The following is a 23,792-nucleotide window of genomic DNA, read 5'->3' as shown; positions in this document are numbered from 1 at the left end:
TTATTTTCCCGACACATAATCATGGAGGACTCCATAGCTTGGAGGTCATTAGCCCCAACTCTGTTCGCTAATGACTGTGGCATCCAACCATATCACTAATACTACCTGGCACTAAATCGCCTATCATCTATTACGTCCAGATCCCCCTTTCCTTCCCTTCTCAAGTCACTTCCGACCCACCCTAATGTCACTCTCCACCACTGTGGATTAGATTAGTTCCGCGAGTCGTGCGTAGAAGCATTGGGACCTGGGACCCATCCCGCCAAATGTGGTGAAGACGAGGGGGCTGAAGCTGCCCTGATCCACATGTTGGATTCTTTCACCGTATGCCCTTGTCTTCTCCTGCTCATTCCTGTGGTGGGCGGCTTCCAGGGGCAGCTCACGGTGACAGGCAGCCATCGGGTCGAATATGCGGATGTCCATGAACGCCCGCTGTCCGCGCACCCAGAATCCGCGGGCACTTATATCAACCCGTGCCTCCTGTGAGGTATTGGCTGTCCTGTACCGAAAGTGTTCGCCGTCCAGGGGAAGCAGTGCCGGCTCGGTAGTGACGTCTTGGCATACCTCCCCGAGCATGCTGGCTGTCAGATCCCTCACTTCATCGTGTCGAATACAGACGAAGCCTCCCTTCTTGCATGTCATGGTGTGAGTGACATCATTCGGTGATCCAAATGCACAGAGATCAGGCAGTCCCTCAATCGGCCAGCCATATCCCAGAGCAGCGGCGTCGACAAATTCTTGTTTGTTGAGGCGGAAACCTTTTGTTCTGATAGGTAATGATGTTAGCTAGTTAGAGGCGCCTGCCTCCTGTTCTGTGTGGATTTTTCTGCATATTTCTGCGGTCAGGTTGTGTTAGACGATCCAGCTCGTCCTTTTGGGCCTGGTGTCTTTCTTCTGAGATTTTTCTTTTAAATTCTCTTATTTCACTTTCGTCTATTTCGCCGTCTGCCTCCTGAGCGATGATCCAGTTGGTGAGAGATCTGGTAAGGCTGATGGAGTTTTGGTTCTCCTTATCAGCCAGCTTCTCAGGGTTCGTGATCCCCATTCCGCCCAGTCTTGGAGGACCTCCCCCAAAACATGAAATTTCACCAGCGCCGATAAGAATACATTCTTGACGGCACTTTCCAGTGGTTGGAGGAGTGGACTGATGCCGGGGATGGTGCGCATCAGGAACGTCCACCGATGTTGAATTCCGTGGGTGTACGCTGAATAGGCAGCGTGTGGCTCAGTCTTGGCAATGGCAGACAAAGCTTCTATTTCCTTCACCCATTCAGCTACTTTGTCTCCCACGTACTCCTTTTTATACACCTCTGTCCCGATCACTGCACCTAAGTGTCGTTGTCCGTCTTTGTCACAATGACGCCACTTCCTCTAAAAGTTTCTGCGGCATGATCATAATGTTCAGGTTTGACAATAAGGACGAACTTGGTGGCGTTGAGGACATCCTATCTCAGAGATGACAGTGTTCACAGTGTCCTACCCTTTTAAGTCTGAGATTTTACCCAGCACTGAGAGGTCATCACATAAGCCACCTGTTCACAATGTTTCTGCAGACGCGATTTCATTTTTAAGGACTGATAGGCCCAGGGCATTATAGCCATGGCTATTGGGTCTGTGTTATTCCTCAGATGATCTTAACACTGCATTTCACTGTGGCTATTTATGTATAAGTCGGTCGGGTACTATTAGCATAGGTGTTTTCGACGCTTATATAGCTAAGCTAGGGCACTTGGTTTTTAATGTTGTGCATCATAATCTTTCTTTTATTATGTTGAAGGCATTTTGGCGTCAACAAGGAAGCCTGCTTCGCACTCCACGTGGTCAGATATATCACATGGCATGGTTGGCTACTTCTCCTCCTGCCTGCTGCCTAAACAGAGGTTCCTGCTGCCATTCTCACATCTTCTTTGACGACAGCCATGATGCATTTGCCTACGATGCCACCAGAACTTCTCCGACTCCTATAGGCCTGCATCGGCCTCTTGTCCCAGAGGCCGAGGCGGCAGCATGCCGTCAGGGCGTCCACATAGTAGCACCTGGAAGGCAGGATTTTCTTCCAGTGCTGCAATGGTGTTGCGCAAGTCCTGGCTGCATTGCCAAAGTGGCGCTTTGCTCAACCAGCTTCGCCATCCCGTGCATCAAGTCACAAGGGCCCCGCGCTGCCACGAGTCTGGAGGCCTTCTTCCACACCATCTCTCCCTTTTATCCTTTCAATATATAACTGGATTCGGTGGTTGGTGACATCACCAGTCTCAGTCCTTCAGGTCACTCGGTGGAGGATCTTTTCCTTGAGTTGATTGATCGTGTCCCTGGTGGTAGAAGCACACACCCATTGAAATTTTTCTGACAAGGCTCGTGTTGCCAGACACCAACATTACCTTGTCGTATTTTATCTGCAAACTTCCAGGCCCTGTGGAATGTTGTTTTGTTGGGTTCAGAGCCTCTCTCCTGTATAGCTACTACTACTGCTACTACTACTACTACTACTGCTACTACTACTACTACTACTATTACTACTACTACTACTACTGCTACTACTACTACTACTACTACTACTACTACTACTACTACTACTATTACTACTATTACTACTACTGCTACTACTACTACTACTACTACTACTACTACTACCACTACTACTACTATTTTACTACTACTACTACTATACTACTACTACAACTTCTTTTTTTTTTTACAGCACAGAAACAACTCAAAGAGCAACAAGAAGATGTAAGCCATAATGTTGCTCCTCAATACAGTGATCAGTATGAAGTGGCCAAAGAGAGGTCAATTCGGATGGAGGTGTCTTGATACACTCTTCTTGAGAGTCAACTCTGGGCAGGAGGAAATACGGACTAAGGCAGACTGTTTCAGGTTTGACAGTGAAGAGGGATGAAAGAGTGGAGTACTTGTTAACTCTTGCATGAGGTTTGAACAGTGTGGAATATAGGAATACACAGGAAGAAAAGACACCCAGAAGACCTATCGGTCTATGTTGAGGTGTCTGTTTACTACCGCTACTACTAGTAATCTACGTGCAGTGGTGGGACAGGACAGAATAGATGAAGGCTCCTCCCCACCCACCTTCCTCCCTCTCGGCAACATGCCGGCAGGAAATAGTTAGAGAGAACACCATGCACTCTTTAAGGAAGAAAGGGGCCATGGAAATTTTACAGTGAGAAAGAGAGAATGACACCCTTAACTTAATCCACATTGTAACCCCCTAAGCTGTGGGGAAAATGACTTATTACAGAACATAAGGTCACAAACACAGAAACACAAGGAGACTGGAAGAAGCCGAGGTTGCCTACACAGGGCAGCCTCAGGATCCCCCATACTCATTGATGGGTGAGGTGTAGTTTCAGGGGCAATAGGTGGGAGGCTTGATCCTCGTTTACCGCCGGTACTAGGCACGGCACCAGTAACCTAAGATCACCAACTGCACCACCTCCTCCCACCCATCATGCGGACGTTAACAAGCCTTTACTCTGTTGTTAACACGGTACTTGCAATATAGGTTGTGGGAATAATATACTGGATTGGGTTGACGTCTGCTGCAATCACAATGCAAAACAATGCGAAGAAGGGTCAGTATAATCTTATATCCCTGAAGTATCCCGCACTTATCCAATGAAGACTTTGAAGCTATTGATATTCTGCGCGCTAACTACTGACGGCGGGGAGTCTATTCCAGTGATCGACGACTCTATTATTGAAAAAACTTTTGCGCAATTCAATGTGTTGGCATCGGTTTCCTTTAACTTCATACCTGTTGCTGCGTGTTATTGTGTTGGTGTCTCTCTTGGAAATATAGACTATCTGGTTTAATGCCGTTGTCGAAGATCCATTAACGATTTTGAACACTTCAATTAAGTCCCCTCTTATCCTTTTCTGGGCTTTTTAGGGAAAACATATCTAAACGCTTTTAAACGCTCGCTCATATGGCAAAATTTCAGGGCGCTTTGGAATTTGTTTGGTTGCTCTGTCGCTGTATCCTTTCTAGCGTAAACTTGATCTTTGATATAGGTTCGGTGACCAGAACTGAACGGCGTATTCTAGGTGTGGTCTTACAGTAGTAAATATAATCTCTTCATAAGTTCGGGTGATTTGAATAACTCAAAGTTTCTTGGAAATTAATCCTAACATCATATTGGCTTTTTTGCTCGCTTGAAATACGTGATCACTCATTTTAAGAGTGTTACTGATAATGACACCAAGATATTTTTCTTGTTTTATCATGCTAAGCTCTATGTCCTTGAATCTGATATTTAAAGTTAGGATTTTTTTCACCTATGTGCATTATTTTACATTTATCTACGTTAAAACTCATTTGCCATTTTTCGCTCCAGTCGGCAGAGTCTTATTAAGTCTGATTGAATATTCTCTCACAACTTTGACTGTTCATTACCGTACCTCCCCTAATTTGGTGTCAATAATCGGCGAATTTGGCTACTTTTGATTAAGGATATCAGTTTCTAAAATCGCTCCTACGTAACTTATGAATGATGTTGGCCCCAGGGACCGAATCTTAGGGCATCGCCACTGGTTGACGGGTTGCCAATCCGATGCTTCACCATTAAGAACTACACGTTGTTCTTTGTTGGTGAGCCAGTCATGAATCCACGCACATAGATGTGGTCGTTAATACCGTGAGAACGTCGTTTAGAAATAAAACCTAACGTGAGGAACTTTATCAAACGCTTTCTGAAAATCTGAAGGCAAATTACGTCATATGGGCTTCAAGCGATTCCAACATGTATAAACATCGTTGAAAAAAAAGTTAATAGGTTGGTAAGGCAAGACCGATTCCTACGAAATCCATGCTGACTATTGGGTTATCAAATCATTTGATTCAAGGAAAGTGATCATTTTGATCCCTGATTATTTTTTCGAATAGTTTAATTAGGACAGACGTAAGGCTGATAGGACGATATTTACTGGCTTGCTTTTTATCTCCTTTTTTAAAGATCGTGGTAATATTGGCCTTTTTCTCCACTCGAGAGCAATAGTTAACTGGCTCTGTGCTAATGACTTGTTGAATATTAATGTTATGGGTAATTCTAGCTGTTGACTACATTCTCTCTCAACGAACGCGAGGAGATAAATTATCAGGGGCCCGGAGATTTATTTGGATCTATTTTTCTGCAGGTACGCACGCACTTTCCGCTGATATCAAATTTCGGCTTCAATGCAAGCTTATGTTCTTCAGGACCTTGAAAAAATTTCTTCTGGGCTGGAATCGATGTCATGTCTCTCTTTTTGTAAATACGCTGCTAAAGGTTGAATTCTAGGACCGACGCCATGCCTTATCATCACTAATCCGTATTGCCACAATTAATAGTAGTGGGCTGATATTATTTTTGCCAGTTTTTTTGTTTCTTATGCGTAACTGATAAATAACCTGGGATTTTCTTTCTTACCATCGAGTGATATTTTCATCTCATACTCGCGTTTTTGTTTTCTGATTTTCCTTTCTGCACTCTTTTCTTGACATTGATGCTTAATTAGTCTGATCCTGTGAATTATGTGACAGCTTATTATTGCTTATACAGTTTTTCTTTTTTCGACGATGATTTTTTGTAGGTAATTATTCATCCACAACGGTTTTTGATTGTATCAATCCTTATTGGCTTGAGTGGAATGAATTTATTTACACTCGCAGTGATTTCCAGCAGTAAAAACGATTGCACTTTGTTTCTTGAACGCTGACGTTGTTGAGCAAATGATTCCACCCCTATCAAACCATTCATCTCTTTTGAATCCATAAAATTTGCTTTACTATAATTGGAGGTATTTCAAGTGAGTGAGTTTGTTTCAATGCTTTTGTTTCCAATATTTTAAAACGCATCTGATTGTCGTGGTCACTGCTTGAAAATGGCTCGCCGACCTCATTGGCATGGTTATAGAGGTGGCTGTCGGTCGTAAAGACTAAATCAGAATGTTATTTCACCTCGCGTCAGGGCGGTAACTGTTTGATAAAGAATGTATCTTGCGTAAAATTTAATAATCGAGTTCCTTCCCTGTCGGCAGATAGAGTGCACACACCAGTAGGGGTGAGCATGAGTAGAAAGTCGTGTGCAGCGGGGCTGCGGGAGGGGAAGGCATGCAGTTAGCAAGAAGCAGAAGACCAGTCAGCATGAAAATATCAGATAGAAAATGAAAGAGATGCACAACATGGCGGGGGAATCGTACAGGTAGAAGGCTTTCCAGTAAGAGGAGGAGAGCTGATGAGACGAGCCTTAGACTCCACCTGTCGCAGGAGAGCTGTGTGCAATTGGAGACTCTTACACGTGAGATGCATACTCCATACGAAGGGCGGACAAGGAACCTATAAAATGGAAAGCACTCTGTGGGGGAAGAAGAACTGGCGGAGACGATACAGAACGCCCAACCTCGAGGGAAGATGGATTTAGTAAGAGAGGAGAATCTTGTAAAGTTTTCAGTTGAGATTTTGAGCTAAGAATAGACCGAGTATACGAAAAGTTGAAGGTGAGAGTTGAGTGTTGTCGAAGAATAGAGGATACCGTGTTTGGAAGAGTGTGTCGAGTTGATAGGTGGAGAAATTGGGTTTTGCAGGCATTGGAAGACACAATTGCTGTTTCCTTTTATCCCAATCGGAAATGATAGCAAGATCTGAGAGGTTAAGCGTTGCTCTGCAGCTCCAGTCTGTAGTCTTGTAATTCCTGCTGTAAAGGGTCTTCTGTTGAAAGAAGAGTTGAATAATGCTTGCAGAGAATGTTGGACAAGGACAGTTTGTTATATAGAAAGAATATTATTGATGAATAACAGAAAGAGAGTGGGTATGGAGCCAGAGCCCTGTGAAACACCACTGTTAATGAGTTTAGGGAAGTTAGACAGTGACCGTCTACCCACAGCAGAGATAGAACAGCCTGGAAAGGAAACTGGATTCTGTCCAAAGCTTTCAGATATGTCTAGCTGCAACTGGAAAGTTTCCACCGAAACGGCTAAGAGAGGATGACCAAGAGTCAGTTAAAGAGAATCAAGAGGATCACAGATAGAAATGCCTCCTTACGCGGTGAACCCATATCAAGGACTCAGATAGAAAGAGTCAGAAGTGGAAGATACTTTTGAATCTTCCGGTTAAGGATTGATTCAAAAGAAAGCTTTTAGATGAACAGGAAAGTAAGAAGTTACTTCTACTACTACTACTACTACTACTAAATATACTTACTACTACTACTACTACTACTATTAATAAATAAATGATACCTCCACCCATGTTTATTTTCCCTGACACACATAATCATGGAGGACTCTCATAACCCAGAGGTCATTAGCCCCAACTCTGTTCGCTAATGACTGTAAACATCCAACCATATCACTAATACTACCCAGCACTAAATCGCCTATCATCTGTTACGTCCAGATCCCCTTTCCTTCCCTTCTCAAGTCACTTCCGACCCACCCTATCGTCACTCACCTCTCACCACTGTGGATTAGATTAGTTCACCAGAGTCGTGCACGTAGAAAACATTGGGCCCTGGGGACCCATCCTGCCAAATGTAAATGTGTGAAGACGAGGGGCTGAAGCTGCCCCCCATCCACATGTTGGATTCTTTCACCGTATGCCCTTGTCTTCTCCTGCTCGTTCCTGTGGTGGGCGGCTTCCAGGGGCAGCTCACGGTGAGAGGCAGCCATCAGGTCGAATATGCGGATGTCCATGAACGCCCACTAACCGCGCAGCCCAGAACCGCGGGCACTGGCGATCAACAAATGCGCTCCTGTGAGAAATTATTGGCTGTCCCTGTACCGAAAGTGTTCGCTGCCGTCAGGGGAAGCAGTGCCGGCTCGGTAGTGACGTCTTGGCATACCTCCCGAAGCATGCGTTGGCTGTCAGATCCCTCACTTCATCGTTAATCGAATAATAAAGAGAAGCCTCCTTCTTGCATGTCATGGTGTGAGTGACATCATTCGGTGATCCAAATGCACAGAGATCAGGCAGTCCTCTAATCGGCCAGCCATATTATCTCTCAGGAGCAATGGTGTCGACAAATTCTCTTGTTTGTTGAGGCCGGGAAACCTTTTTGTTCTGATAGAGTAATGATGTTAGCCAGTTAGAGGCGCCTTTGCCTCCTGTCTCTGTGTGTGGATTTTCTGCATATTTTCTGTGTGGTCAGGGTTGTGTTAGACAGATCCAGCTCTGTCCTTTTGGGCTTGGTGTCTTTCTTCTGAGATTTTCTTTTAAATTCTCTTATTTCGTTAGGGATGTAAGCATCCTGTATTCAGGGCTTTGGCGGCAGTGTTCACAAGGTCCCACCCACCCTTTTTTAAGTCTAAGATTTTTACCAGGCACTCCTGAGAGGGTCATCCGTATAAGCCACCCCTGTTTCACCCTTGCTTTTGCATACGCGATTTCATTTTATGGAGGACTGATAGGCCCAGGGCGTACATAGCCATGGCTATTGGGTCACTTTTGTGTTGTTCCCTCAGATGATTTTAACACTTTCTCCCTTTCCACCTGTGGCTATTTATGTATAAGTCGGTCGGGTATGTAGGTACAGTTTATTCTTGGCGTCAACAAGCACTGCTTCACACTCCACGTGATCAGATATCTCCAGCATGGCATGGAGGCTGCTTCTCCTCCTGCCTGCTGCCCCGCACAAACTTGGAGGCTCCCTGCTGCCATTCTCACATTTTCTTTGACGACAGCCATGATGCATTTGCCCACGATGAGCCGCAAGACTTCTCCGGCTCCTATAGGCCTGCATCTCGGCCTCTTGTCCAGGGGAATGAAGCGGCATGCAGTCAGGGCGTCCACATAATGGCAGCTGGAGGAGGCGAGTTTTCTTGCCAGTGCTGCAATGGTGTTGCGCAAGTCACCAGCTGCATTGCCAAAGTTGGCGCTGCTCAGCAAGCTTCGCCATCCCCGTGCATCAAGTCCTGAGGGCCCCGCGCTGCCATGAGTCTGGAGGGCCTTCTTCCACACCATCTCTCCTGTTATCCTTTCATATATATCAGGATTCGGTGGTTGATGACATCTTGCCCGTCTCAGTCCCTTCAGGTCACTCGGTGGTGGATAGTTTTCCCTGAGTTGATTGATCGTGTCCCTGGTGAGTGGAAGCACACCCCGTGTGGAATTTTCTGACAAAGTTCGTGTTGCAGACGCAACGTTGTCTTGTCGCATTAGTCTGCAAACCTGTCTTCTGTGTAGGTGTTGTTTTGTTGGGGTCTGGGGAGCCTCTCCTGTATGGCCCTGGCTTCTCCAAGGAGGGCATCTAGCTCGTTAGTTTGCCTCAAGGCAACTCTCCATCTAAATGCCTCGATATTTTCGGCTTGTTTGGTTTTTGGGTGTGCTTTTAGGAGGAAGAGATGGGGAGAGTGAATACAATTTTCAGGGATGCTCCTATCCCTATTTAACAGGGTGACAATTTCTTTGATGATAAATGTTGTACTAGTACTTCTACTACTACTACTACTACTACTACTACTACTACTACTACTATTACTACTACTACCACTACTACTACTTCTACTAGTACTACTACTACTACTACTACTACTACTACTACTACTACTGACACACCGTCAGACCTGCTCTCCAACTTTAAGTTATTCTCATATCTTGAAAAATCTATTTTAGAGGAAGTTCTTTGATTCGGGTCCAAAATATCGATTTTTTCAAACTTCGTATGTGGAATAGTGACATGTAAACTCAGCCCTTGCGAGCAGTTGCCAGACGAATAACGCACACCTGTCCACGTGATAACGCGTATAATACCTGTGCCCGCATTCCTGCCACGCCCCCATTGGTCTCTTTCTTTCTTTTCATTGTTTTTTTGTCCATTTGTTTTGCTGTTTTCGTATTTTTTTGGCCTGTTAGTGCTGTACGATAGTCTGAGCTGTGTTTACTGCCAACACGGCCACTCTCCGCACACAAATCATGCCAGTGCGACAGTGCGCTGTCTTCACCTGTTGCTCTTGTTATTAGTTCATTTTATGAGCTATTTTCTACCCCATAATATGTTATTTATGTATTAGGGAGTATGTAATATGCACCTATATATAAATAACAGGGGACCAGGAGCCTGGCTAATAAAGAGCTGAACCAGACCAAGTAGAACCTTCCCTCACTGATGGTCATACAGGTGACATGAATATGACCTGATGTGACCTCAACCTCAACTACGGACTTTCCATGAAGTACTGAGGGGGTGATGTAAGTAGAAAATTGAATTTGGTATTGTTTTGTGTCGTTGTTATGGAGTAGTGAACATTAGAACATAAAAGTGCAATTATCTCAAAACTTATTTTGGAGCATAAAAGTAAGAATAACTCGGTAACCAGTTATGCAATTTTAATTATTCTGGTTTCAAAATGTTCACGGCACTTGTATCTGTCAAATTGGGATAACTCATGCCTTATATCCCCCAAATACATATATGCCTTAATTTTAAATGTTGATTTTCTTAAGGAAAAACAGTTTTTTGTCGCGTCATGAAAATTTTGTCTTTATTGCTACGTTTACAAAAGGTCCGACGTAGGTTCTTCTGGATCTCTCCTATCAGTGGGCCAAAGGAAATTGATAATCTCTTCATAGTCTTGACGCCATTTATGTAATTCCTAAAAAAACTCAAATCGCTAGACAATTATTTTTTCTTTTCATCATTTAAGCAGATATTTTGATGAAATTTCTAAGCCAAACGCAGCACCAATCCCTGCATACTGTGTTAAAAAAAATGGGGATGGTTAAAAACTAAGGTTAGGAGGACCGGAAATGTCATACTCGTGATCGAACTTTACAACTGCCCCCTTAAAGAAAAGGCCGAGAGAAAACCGAAAATGCCCGGGCCAGTCCTATAACCACAATACAGGCCTTGGAGCCCAGCGGACCCCGTCAGCCACTCTGCTGGACCTTTGTTACCTATTCCTCAACACATCTTTCCCTACATGCCGGAATTCTGAGCCGAGAACATAATTAGTATTGGCGAGTTTTATTTATCTTAGCTTGAGGTAGGAGCTAGGGAACCCAGCAGGTAACTCATTTCCCTAATTTAAGTTTATTCTCTGACAATTTTTCAGAAAATAATAATAATAATAATAATAATAATAATAATAATAGTAATAATAGTAATAATAATAATAATAATAATAATAATAATAATAAAAATAATAATAATAATAATAATAATAATAATAATAATAATAATAATAATAATAAAATGAAGATAAAGAAGAAGAAGAAGAAGAAGAAAAAAAAAGAAAAGAACATGAAAGAGTTAACGCAACAATGAAAAACAAATAGCACACGTAAACCATCTTCCAATAGACCTCTTTTTTTTAGAACTCTGATCAGCTCTAGATCATTGATCGGTACATCACTCTGATCTAGATTCGCTTTACGAAAATAGAACGCCATGTGGCGTATCGGCAGATCAAAACAATGACAAAGGCAGGGCAGGACTCGTGGGGACTGGCAGTGTTTCCCCATCAGTTCTGTTGTTAATTACTACTCTTCTACATCTCTTGTACCTACAAACACATATCTGCAACATTGTATTAATTTAACTGCTCTTGAGGAATAAGAATTTTGAACACTCACCGATGCAATATGCAGCCCTTTGTGAAGGTCACAGAGTGTTTTCTCACGCGTACAGTTACGTACAAAAACGTAGGCAGCCGTCTTTACCATACACCCAGGACTGCAAAAGCATCGTTCCAAGCACCAACGAAAAACAAACCATGGGCCAGCCGCGTGGCAGCTAGACTGGGTGTCCCCTGCCACAATTCACCTTCGAAGCTGGATCAGGTAAATCACGATACGGATCACCCAGATCAAGAGAATCGAGATCTCAGTGGTAAACAAAATACGAGCTTGACGACCAGAACAGCGAACTAAGACGGATGATTGCAATTTTTTTTTCGTACGACCCATAGCGCCGTAAGAATTTCTTTATCGGGCCTGCTGGTCGGCGCCAGTCCCCATTGGTGCAGCAAGTGTCTTATGCTGGCGTCACACATCCGCGATTTCGCTGTGCGATGGTTGGCGATTTTGAAAATGCACGAAATCGTGGGAGCATCGTCACTGTCTCTGCGAGTTTGCCTCCATTTCAACTCACAACAACATGGCGAGGGAGGGTCGTTCGCCTATACGCACACGAGGGCGACAGGCGAGGGGACGTCGAGGTAAATCGTGCGTGAATGCGCGACTGTACCTGAAGAGTCCAAAAAACCGTTGCGACGGTTCGCGATGAACGCAGGGCCTGGCAATTATAGCGCAACCGCCCCTCGTGTAGCCGCTCGACGACGCTCGACGTTACATGCATGGTCGAGAAAACGTCGAGGGCACGTCGCTGTACGACCCCTCATAGATAAAAGGGAGGGCCCCTCAACCTGGCCGTATAGTGCCCACCTGTCCCGCAAGGAAGCCAGTCACGCGCCATGAATAGCCTGTACAAGTTCATCAACAAGAAAACGCTACGGGATCCACAACTCGTCAAAGATATGATCGGGTGTGAGTGCGAGCGTTCTGACTGGCAGTGTTGCCGCTCCGTTTTAAGATGTAGTACCTGACTGCACCAGTAAAGAGTACCAAATGAGAACAAAACGTACCAGATTGAGTAATTATATCATTATCTACTGGTCTACATACCTATAGAAATGTAAATCTATCCCCTCAAGGGTTGCTGGTGTTGAACACTAACGAAGTGCATGGCAGGTCATCAATGTAACGACTTACGACACTATTCGTATATTATTGCCACAATGTATAGAACATAAATACCATCTCTATTTTGTACCAGATCTAGTGGAAGTCGTATTTCTACACCCAAAACTACCAAATCTGGTACGTTCGTAACAAAAACGGCAACACTGCAGAGAGGAAGATAAAGATTATGATAATAACGATGATGATAATGATAATGAGGAGGAGGAGGGGGGTAGGAGGAGGCAAAGGAGGAGGAAGAGGAGATAAATTGCTGAGTGACAAAGATATATAAGAAAAGAAGTGAGGGAGTAAGGGTAAGAGGGAGGAAAGAGATAATGGAGCGAGGGATGAAGTGAAGAAGGAGGGGAAGGAGGTGAGAACAGATACAGGAAGGTAGGAAGGATGGAGGGAAGAAAAAAATGAGAGAGAGGAAAGAATGTAGGAAAAAACAAGGAAGGAAAGAAGAAAAAGGGACCAAATGACTGAAGAATGTAAGAAAGCGAAAGTAAAAGGGGAAGATTTTAGAGGGAGGATGAAAGTAGAGAAAGAGGAGTGAAAGAAAGAAAGAGGGATGGAAGGAAAGGCGGGAAGAAGGAAGGAAGGAAGGAAGAATGTAAGTGAAATATTATGGGAAGTGAGTGAGTGGTTGAATTAGTGAGTGAGTGAGTAGAAGGAGCAGCAGGAGGGGAGGGAGGGAAGGAAAGATGGAATAAAGAGTGGAGGAAAGGAAGGAGAGGAAAGAAGAAATTGAATGGAGAAATAAAGAAGGGAGAGGAGAGGACAGACATGAGGAGGTGACAAGGGAGTTAGAGGAGAGAAAAGGGAAGGGAGGGAAGGACGATGAACTAAAAAGCGGAGGAAATGAAGGAAAGGAGAGAAGATATTGAATAGAGAAATAAAGAAGGAAGAGGGGCGGAAAGAAATGAGAAAGGGGGGAAGGGAGTTAGAGGAGAAAAGGAGAGAAAAAAGTTAATTAAGGGAAGTAAAGAAGAGGAGATACTGAATGGAGAAATAAAGAAGGGAGAGGAGTGCCCAGAAATGAGGAGGGGGAAGGGAGTTAGAGGAGAGAAAAAGAGGAAAAGGTAAATTAAGGGAAGGAAGGAATGGAGGGAAAAAGTTAGGCGAGGGAAATTGAAGCAGATTTGAAGAGGAAAGAAAGGAAGCAAGAGGAGGGAGAGAAAGGGAGGGAGGGAGGGAGGAAGGGAGTTAGAGGAGAGAAATAGAGGTAAAGGTAAATTAAGGGAAGGAAGGAATGGAGGGAAAAAGTAAGGCGAGGGAAGTTGAAGCAGCTGTGAGATTTGGAGAAGAAAGAAAGGAAGCAAGAGGAGGGAGAGAAAGGGAGAGAGGGAGGGAGGAAGGGAGTTAGAGGAGAGAAATAGAGGAAAAGGTAAGGAGCTGTGAGAGTTGGAGACGAAAGAAAGGAAGCAAGAGGAGGGAGAGAAAGGGAGAGAGGGAGGGAGAAAGGGAGAGGCGAGGGTGTCAGAGTGATGAGTGTTAATTGGCAGGTGTGAGAGATCTGGTGAAACGGTGAATATTGAGCTCGATGACACAGGTTACCTCTCACTCACCTGTCCCTCCCTCCCTGCATCCCTCCCTCGCCCACCCTCCATTCCTTCCTTTCCTCTTTCCCTCCTCCACGCCCTCCTTCCTTTCTCTTCCTTTCCTCCATCAGTCCTTCCTCCCCCCATTGGAAAGTGTCTAATTATGCTCCCCTTCTTATTCTTCCTCTCATCCCTCCCTTTATTCACTGACAAGACAAAAAGGAGGAAGAGAAGGAGGGTGAGGAAAAGGAGGAGGAGGAGGAAGAGGAGGAGGAGGAGGAGGAGGAGGAGGAGGAGGAGGAGGAGGAGGAGGAGCGGCAAGAGGAGGAGAAGGAGATTGTAATCATCAAGTTCGTTAGGTTCCCTGACGACTATCTTGATAGTAATGTGGTGGTAGTAGTAGTAGCAGTAGTAGTAGTAGTAGTAGTAGTAGTAGTAGTAGTAGTAGTAGTAGTAGTAGTAGTAGTAGTAGTAGTAGTAGTGGTAGTGGCGGTGGTGGTAGTGGTGGTGGTGGCGGTAGTAGTAGTAGTAGTAGTGGTGGTGGTGGTGGTAGTAGTAGTAGTAGTAGTAGTAGCAGTGGTGGTAGTAGTAGTAGTAGTAGTGGTGGTAGTAGTAGTAGTAGTAGTAGTAGTAGTAGTAGTAGTAGTAGTAGTAGTAGTAGTGGTAGCAGTAGTAGTAGTGGTAGTAGTAGTAGTAGTAGTAGTAGTAGTAGTAGTAGTAGTAGTAGTAGTAGTAGTAGTAGTAGTAGTAGTAGTAGTGGTGGTAGTAGAAGTACCGGGGTAGGAAAGTCTGCAGACCTCAGGAAATGGTGGGACCTCGTCAATGAACACAGCCCCAAAATAGGGTACCGTCCCAACGCCACTAAGTCTGTGGTGATTGTAAAACCAGAGGCATACGATCGGGCCAAAACCGCATTCCAGGGCAGTAACGTGAAACTGTCAGTGACTGGCGAAAGACACCTCTGGGCAGTCATTGGAACAGATGAATACAGAACCGAATATGTGAAAACAGCTGTAAAGCGCTGGGAGTCCGAACTGCAGAGGCTGAGCGAGATCGCCAAAACAGAACCGCAGGCAACCTACGCAGCATTTACGTACGGTGTCAAGCATAAATGGAACTACCTCATGAGGACAGTTCCTGATGTTGCTCCGCTACTAAAACCTCTGGAAGATGCTATCAGAAACACCTTCATACCGGCGATAGCAAATGGGAGATGTCCCAGTGACCAGGAGCGAAGGTTGCTGGAGTTGCCGCCAAGAATGGGTGGGCTCGGCATCACCAACCCGCAAAATCTGGCTGAGTCTGAATTCGGGAACTCACTTCGAATCACAGCCTCCTTGACCGGATATATTACCAATCAAAATGAAAGGGGAAAAGACAACCCTCAAGATATTAGGTCACTAAGGAATGAAATCTCCATAAACAGAGAAGAAAAACAGAGAGACACTCTGAGTGACCTAATGAGAGAACTCCCAGAAGACACAAGGAGGAGGACAGATATTGCACAGGAAGTGGGCGCTTCAAACTGGCTAACCACACTCCTATCAGGGCAAAAGGCTTCAACTTAAACAAAAAGAATTCACTGATGCCCTTGCCCTCAGGTATGGCTGGCCAGTGGATGGGCTCCCAAACATGTGTAACTGTGGCTCACCCTTCAACTAAAACCATGCCATGACATGCAAGAGAGAGGAGGTTTCGTCTGCATGAGACATGATGAAGTGAGAGACGTAACAGCTCAAATGCTGAAAGAAGTCTGTCACGACGTGACTGTGGAACCCATGCTGCTCCCTCTGCAAGGCGAACACCTCACCAGACGCACCGCCAATGTTTCGAACGAAGCACGAGTGGATGTTAGCGCCAGAGGGCATATTTTGACTTAAGGATCTTTGATCCCATGGCCCATTGCCACAGAGACCTGACCCTTGATGCAGCCCACAGAAGAAACGAACAAGAGAAGAACAGAGCATATGAAGAAAGAACACAGAATGTGGACCAGGGCTCCTTCACCCCGGTAGTATTAACGACGTCAGGAGGAATGGGACCAAGGGAGCAGAGCTTCTACGCAAGACTAACCGAAACACTGGCGGATAAGAAACAGCAGAAGCAGTGTGGTCGCCTGGATGAGATGCAGGCTGTCCTTCTCCTCCTGAGGTCAGCCTTGGTCTGCCTGAGAGGAACCAGGTCACCTGCACCCAAAACCACCCGCATTGCCGACCAGGACTTTGAGGCGACGGTGGTTGATAGTCGTATCAACCACAAGCTCTTTTAGCTTAAGAATAATATGTTTAGTGAGGTTTGTAATACTAAATAAAGATAGTTGTCGGCCACAGTCATTGGCGGGATGGGGCCAATGAATTGCTTTGTGAAAGGATATGAGAGAATATACCGCTCACAACGCAACGCTAATGGATGGAGGCCCGTAGTAGCAGTAATAGTAGTGTAAAAAAAAGTGAAGTAGTAGTAGTAGTAGTAGGGGAGACCGGGGCAAGTTGGCTACAAGGGTAAGTTGGCACACTTGAAATAATCTCACTATTTACTGCTCGACGGCAGCGATACGCACACCAAGTGATCGCCACATTGATCCCCAGTTGCTAACGAACTACCATCCTGAGGGGTTGCAGGAGTTGGCTGCCGTGGGGCAAAGTTTGATTTTGATGCTGGAAAGTAAATTTTCTTTTGATTACATTATTTGCTTTAACGTGTCTCTGTTTATTGGGGGGTACTTTTCAATTCAGCCATATTCTAACTTAGCGTACAAGGACTGTCTACCCTCAATACTGATCACACTAGGTTTCTCAGTATATACTAAAATCGTTGTTCATGACTAATTTCTTGAATGGGGCAAGTTGGCTCAATGAAACGGGGCACGTTGGCTCAGTGTCAACTTGCCTCACATTAGGCTAAACATGAACTGGTTGCGGCATGCACACACTCGCATAGCCTACAGTGCTAGGCTGCTTTTAACAGATAGATTGATAAGCAAATAGGCTACAATCAATTGATTATTTTCACTTTAATATGATAAATGGTCAGTCTTTTGTTATGATGCTGTGGTATCGGTATTTTCTTGACTGAAAAGTTGCTTTTAATATATGATGTGCTAATTTACCCCATAGTGTGGGCCAACTTACCCCGTATGCGGGGTAAGCTGGTACATGTTAATTATTTTTTTTCTAAAGAATGCTGTACTTTTGTTTGGAGAGAAAACATTGTTTTTATTGCATGGAATGTAAGAGGAATGTTTGTATTTTTGACTGAAACTATCAAATTAACAAAATCCTCTATTGTTTTGCTTCCATCAGCGAAAATGTAAAAAGTGTGCCAACTTGCCCCGGTCTCCCCTAGTGGTAGTAGTAGTAGTAGTAGTAGAATTATTATTATTTTTATTATTATTATTATTATTATTATTATTATTATTATTATTATTAATAATAGTAGTAGTAGTCGTAGTAGTAGTAGTAGTATTAATATTAATATTAATATTAATATTAATATTAATAGTAGTAGTAGTAGTAGTAGCAATATAGTAGTAGTAGTAGTAGTAGTAGTAGTAGTAATAATAATAATAATAATAATAATAATAATAATAATAATAATAATAATAATAATAATAATAATCATAATAATAGGTTTATTAATGTATGGCAGCCGTTAGGCTGAAAATATACAAATTAAGAATACAATAAACTAATAGTAAATAGGCTACAGTAGAGGGAGGGAGAGGGTGGGGGGTGGTTTGGGAGAGCTAAAATTAGAGACATAAGAGAGAGGGAGGGTGGTGTGAGGGGGGCACTTAAGAGGGTGGCGGTGAGGTGCTAATCTCCACCGCGGCCATTTGGGTATGACTGTCACTGGGCATTGTTTATCATCCGCACCATCGCGGGCACTGCGCTACGTTTGTAACGGTCGGTTCGCGGCGCTCTGAAGGGGATAAGTATGTTGTGGTGTCTGGTGAAGCGGGTAGGGGGAGGGACGTCGGGTGGCAGGAGGTGAGAGAGAGAGAGAGAGAGAGAGAGAGAGAGAGAGAGAGAGAGAGAGAGAGAGAGAATTACATAGAATTACATAGATAACCAGACCACACAGGCCCTAAGGCCCAAACTAGGTGGTCTGTCCTAAACCTAAGTGACAGTTGTTATGCGGCCACCATGATGTTGAAACTGACCTAGTGAACATTTAGATGGAGGAGATAGCGGTCAAGATTATTCTTAAACGATGCAATCGAGTTACACTGCACCACTGATGGTGGTAATCTGCTCCAATCTCGAACGACAGCATTAGTGAAGAAGAATTTTGTGCAATCTGAATGAACTTGTCTACTTTTGAGTTTAGCGCCATTATTTCTCGTTCGCGCCGACAAACATCTTGGTCGGATCCACGTTGGTAAATCTGTTAAGTATTTTAAAGCACTCGATCAGCTTTCCTATGAGGCGGCGTTTTTCAAGAGAGAACAGGTGTAGATGTGACAGCCTTTCCTCGTAGGGTTTGTTTCGTAATGAAGGAATCATCTTGGCTGCTCATCGCTGAACACCTAATTTAGCAATGTCTTTCGCATGGTGGGGAGACCAAAACTGCACGGCATACTCCAGATGAGGTCTGAAGAAACTATTATACAAAGGTAATATAACATCTTTATTCTTGAATGAAAAAATTATCTTAATCAAACCGATCATCCTGTTTGCTTTTTTAACGGACTCGTTGCACTGCTGGGAAAACTTGAGGTTAGACGCGACTGTGACGCCAAGATCTTTGACCGAGTGAACGCCTTTAACTTCAACGCCGCACATTTCATAGTCCTTCTTTATATTTCTAGATCCAACCTGCAGAATCTGGCACTTGTTTATATTAAAAGGCGTTTCCCATTTTACTGAACAATCTGATATTTTATGCAGATCTTCTAGTAGGCTCCGCCTGTCACATTCCGTAAGTACCACATTGCCGATTTTCGTGTCGTCCGCAAATTTACTAATGAAATTATTGAGACCAAGGTCAATGGAGAGAGAGAGAGAGAGACATGGTTTTGGAAAGTTTAATTGATAATGTTGCCCACCGATGTTTGTTTAAAAGAAATAAGTGGAGGCATATGGAATTGATGAAAAGATTCTTAACTAGACTAGGGGTGTCTCAGCTGCAGGAAACAGAGCGCAAATCAACGGTAAATAGTCTTTCAGGGGCTTTGTAAGAAGTGCGGTCCTGCAGGTTTTAGTATTTGGTCCATCCCTGCTTATCATATCTATCAATTTTTTTTTTTTACGTCTCCGCCTGTGGCGCCGGTAGGCTTCGTAGTAGGGCCTGATGGTCGTCCCCAGACCGTTGTGGCGCAGGCAAGTGTTTATAGTGGCGCCATCTTGCATTGGCTCATGCTGCCCCCCCCCGGAGCTTATCTTTGATCCTAGAATTTAGAGTCTGGTTTTATAGGTGGTCTTCTGGACAGCATGTGGGTAGTCTTAGGCCACTCGGCGGTGACTGAAAAATCCCAGCTTGTGGCAGACGGGGCGCGAACCCGAGTCGTCCTGGACGCGGCGCCGTCACGCTATCCATTCAGCCACCGCCTCCCCTAAATCTCTCTCTCTCTCTCTCTCTCTCTCTCTCTCTGTACTTTTATATGTTTTTGATTCGGGAATGATGTTAGCAAATTCGCGGATAATACCATATATAGGAGGCAGATTTCACTGGAACGAACCATGCCGCTAGAGTGCAATGCGACCTTTTACTGTTCATATGATAGGGCAGGTAGATGTATTTCAGTGTCGGAAGTGCATTATCTGTGTACTGGAAGAAATAACCACCAACATAATTTTTCTTTAAATGACACGCCTTAAACAAGTCTAGAATTGAGAGAGATTTAAGCATACTAGTGAGCTCCGGTTTCTGTCCAAGGTACCAGTGCATTCAGTCTAAAAATGCGCAAACAGGGAAAGTAAAAGTAACGTTGAGAGCATACGCTCCTAGCCGTGTGTGGTCGAGGTGCTCATATCCGTATCATTGGCCTTTGTACCTGCGGTGGTTGAGAACCCATTAACCCGGGACAAAGTGCCAGTGCAACGTCAGGGTTACCACAATTTACCTTCCCGAGGTTTCCCCAGGTAGCCTTTTTTCGACCATCCCGAGACGAGGGATGAACGGATGGATGGGCTGCGCGCCGACCGCCCAGGCCGGTATTGTTCCCATGCCTGCAGATTGGTAGCTAGGCTTGGTAACCTCTGAACCATGGAGACGCATTTCAAGGAGCGTTAACAAAGAAGCGTGTTCATCCCTAGATCTCATCTCGATTTGCAGTACTTTTCTGGTCTCCTTAATTATTGTAAAAAATACATTTTAGAATCGGTGCAGAAAAGGATGAGAAAAATGTTCTTGGGTTGAAGAACGTATTATAGATATAAGGATAGAAAAAAGCTTAAAGTTATATTTTCTGAAAAAGTGAAAAATAAAATCAGACGTGATTGAAGTTTACAAGTGAATGAAAGGCTTTAAAAAAGTGATGCCAGTAAGGTTCTGGTGATAAGAGAGCTGGGTAGGACACACAATAATTGGTTTCACTTAGATAAACTCAGATTCAGGAAAGTCATACACAATAATTTGTTTTTTTATAATTATATATAATAGAGTTGTGGATGGTGGAGCAGGCTTTGCTGTCATGGGTGAGTGCAAATAAGCTAGACATCTATAAAAAGAGGTTAGATAAATTCATGGATGAGGAGAGGAATAGGTTAAGGAGGGGTTGTAAATGGTCGGCCCGAATATATATATATATATATATATATATATATATATATATATATATATATATATATATATATATATATATATATATATTTTTTTTTTTTGCTTCTAAAATTCTGTGAATTTTCCACTTTCTTTGGTATATGAATGAATCTGATGAAAAATAAAAAAGGGTATGCAACAATGCAATGCAATGCAACGTCCTGCAATAGTATTCGTGCGGCTACAGGCTGCAATCCATGTTTTCACCCATTTTAATTTTAGCAATTTTTCTTGGTCTGTCATGAAACTCTTAGATTCTCTCGCACCACTAGCTAAGAAAATGTCACTAATATTTTCTCGTATTTATCCGTGAAAATCGATATATATATATATATATATATATATATATATATATATATATATATATATATATATATATATATATATATATATATATATATATATATATATATATATATATATATATATATATATATATATATATATATATATATATATATATATATATATATATATATATATATATATATATATATATATATATATATGTGTGTGTGTGTGTGTGTCCGCATCAGATGTTTTTTGTAATATATTTTATTGATTTTACACAGTAAAACATTGGTTTTTACTTAGAAATATGGCGAAATGTAATAAAATTCGAGTACATGGATTTGTGACCCCGTACAAAACACCTAACCTTGGGTAAACAAACTAGCCTATGTACCCAACCAAAAAAGGAAGTAAAGGAAACCATGTCTGCTTGTTTCTTCATATCTTGATGTATATATCCTGTGGATTTCAAGTCCTTAGGTGGAATAGGAAAAATACACTTACTGCTGGAACTTCATCGCTTGATTTCTCAAAACCATGATTTTGCACTTTAAAAAATATTTCCTCCTTTGCACTTTTTGTTATACACATATCTCCTACTGCAGCTTATGAAAGTATGTGTAAGGAATAGGGGCTACAATCGAACCTATTGTTTGAAGTTGTTCTGATTTTTGAGAAATATTTGTCAAATTTTTATTAAATTTTTTCATCGAACTTTAAAACATATGTTTTACTATTGTATAAAACCAAACGATAGTAAGCGTTAATCTCCTATCCTTCCTGATTAAAATGCTTTTTGAATAAAAAAAAAAACAGAAATATTGATGTACATCAGGACTCACGATAGTGCCTAAAATATAAAATATTCGACTAGTTATATGTAGCTATCATAGAGGATATACCATAAAGTAAAACTAAGTTATTAGTAATTCTACACTGTCAAAAAAAAAAAAAATCTTCATGGTCACTCTTCCCCACCATGATGCCCACTGAGATGGGCAGTAATTTTCAAAATCTTACAGCAAAAAAAATGTACACTGTAAACACATTTAAGCATTAGTATATGGCTTTATTTCTTGTATAAACCCTCTACTGCACTGGATTAACGTATGCATATAGCTTTAGTTATACTGAAACTTACCTTCTTGTGTGGCATTTTGGAGATACTGCTCAGAATGTCTTCCTTGTACTCTCCATGTTTACTCTCCTTTGAGTGTTTTGGGTGTGCAAGGCTAAACTTTCACGTTTTCTCTAAAAGATAATTAATAGAAAACAATTTTTATAAAGGGAAACTAAGCTCAAAGAGGAAAATGAAAAGTAACATATTTGTGCCCATTTAAATGGGCAGTATGCGCTCATGAGGTATCCAAATACAACAAAAAAAAAAAAAAAAGACGAATATGCTGGTTAACTATTGCATAAGAAACTTGGACAGCATAATGATGAGCCAGAGAACAAAGTCGTGTGCAGCGGGGTGAAGGGATAGTCAGCAATTTTATAAGAGCGCTCAGCATGAGAGTATCAATAGAAGATATAAAGTGAGGCCGCAGTGCCGCGGGATTTAGGAAGTAGAAGTACATCAAATTCTTCCTGTTCCATACAGATATGATAGCCAGGTCATAGTTTAAGCGTTCTGTAGCTCCCATCTTTGAGTCCTGTAATTCCTTTTGAAAGGGTATTGTGTTAAAATAAGTTGAGTGCTGTGCAACCATCGGTGTAGTAATGGATAGAACAGCTTGTTAAGGAAAGATGCTCTCCTCAGTGAAATAGAGCAATTGGTTCAGCATCTGACTGCCTCAGAGACACGCACAACAATCTATGTAGACCTCTTCCTAATATCTAATCTTGCATCCATATTCTATTAAACTATACTCTCCACCGGACTCCTCCAGTAACAATCTTATTTCTTCATTCTGTCCTGTCGCGCCTGTGTGTATAACCTCTAACCCACTGAAGAGGCGGTGCTTCTGTCATTATGCTTTATTTCGGCGTGATGACCTGAGGATGTACTTTTCTGATTTCCCATACAATGATAACAGCTTCTAGGTCAGAGACCTCTCTGTATATGCTCAGCGCATTTCAAAGGTGATTGTATATGGAACGGAGAAACACGCATATATAAGGCAACAGCAAATTTTACACCGAATCATGTACGAGAGGATGACTGAAAATCATTTGGAAAGGCAAGATCACCAGAATAGCGCCACTTAAAAATCCGTACTTGTGTTATATGTCTTCAGAAAGACAAGAAATTAAAGCTATAGGGCGGTAATTTGAGGATTAGATCAGTCATCCTTCTTAGTCGCAGGTCATATGTAGGCTTACTGCCAGCAAAAAGTAAAGGTAGATGTTGAAAGGCAGAGACGAAAATATTGACCAGGCAGGGGGTCAGCACGAGAGTATAGTTTCCACGGACAATAGAAGGCACTCCATCGGTTCTATAACCTCTGAGGATTCAGGCCAGAGAGGGTACATACCTGTCAAGCTACTGTGGTGTCTTGCCATAAGATTTTTTGTTAGAGACCATAAGT

At 42.8% G+C, this 23,792-nt stretch overlaps 1 protein-coding gene across 1 annotated transcript in view; it reads left to right on the top strand.

Annotated features, from left to right (window-relative positions):
- LOC126985194 (uncharacterized) overlaps nucleotides 1-23,792 on the top strand; it is a 175,892-nt gene that overhangs the window by 73,600 nt on the left and 78,500 nt on the right. The window lies entirely within an intron of this gene.

This window comes from Eriocheir sinensis, chromosome 59 (assembly GCF_024679095.1).
Source record: "Eriocheir sinensis breed Jianghai 21 chromosome 59, ASM2467909v1, whole genome shotgun sequence".
In the NCBI taxonomy this organism is placed as follows: Eukaryota; Metazoa; Arthropoda; class Malacostraca; order Decapoda; family Varunidae; genus Eriocheir; species Eriocheir sinensis.
Note: the sequence above shows the minus strand (reverse complement) of the source record. Positions and strands in the feature narration are given on the sequence as shown.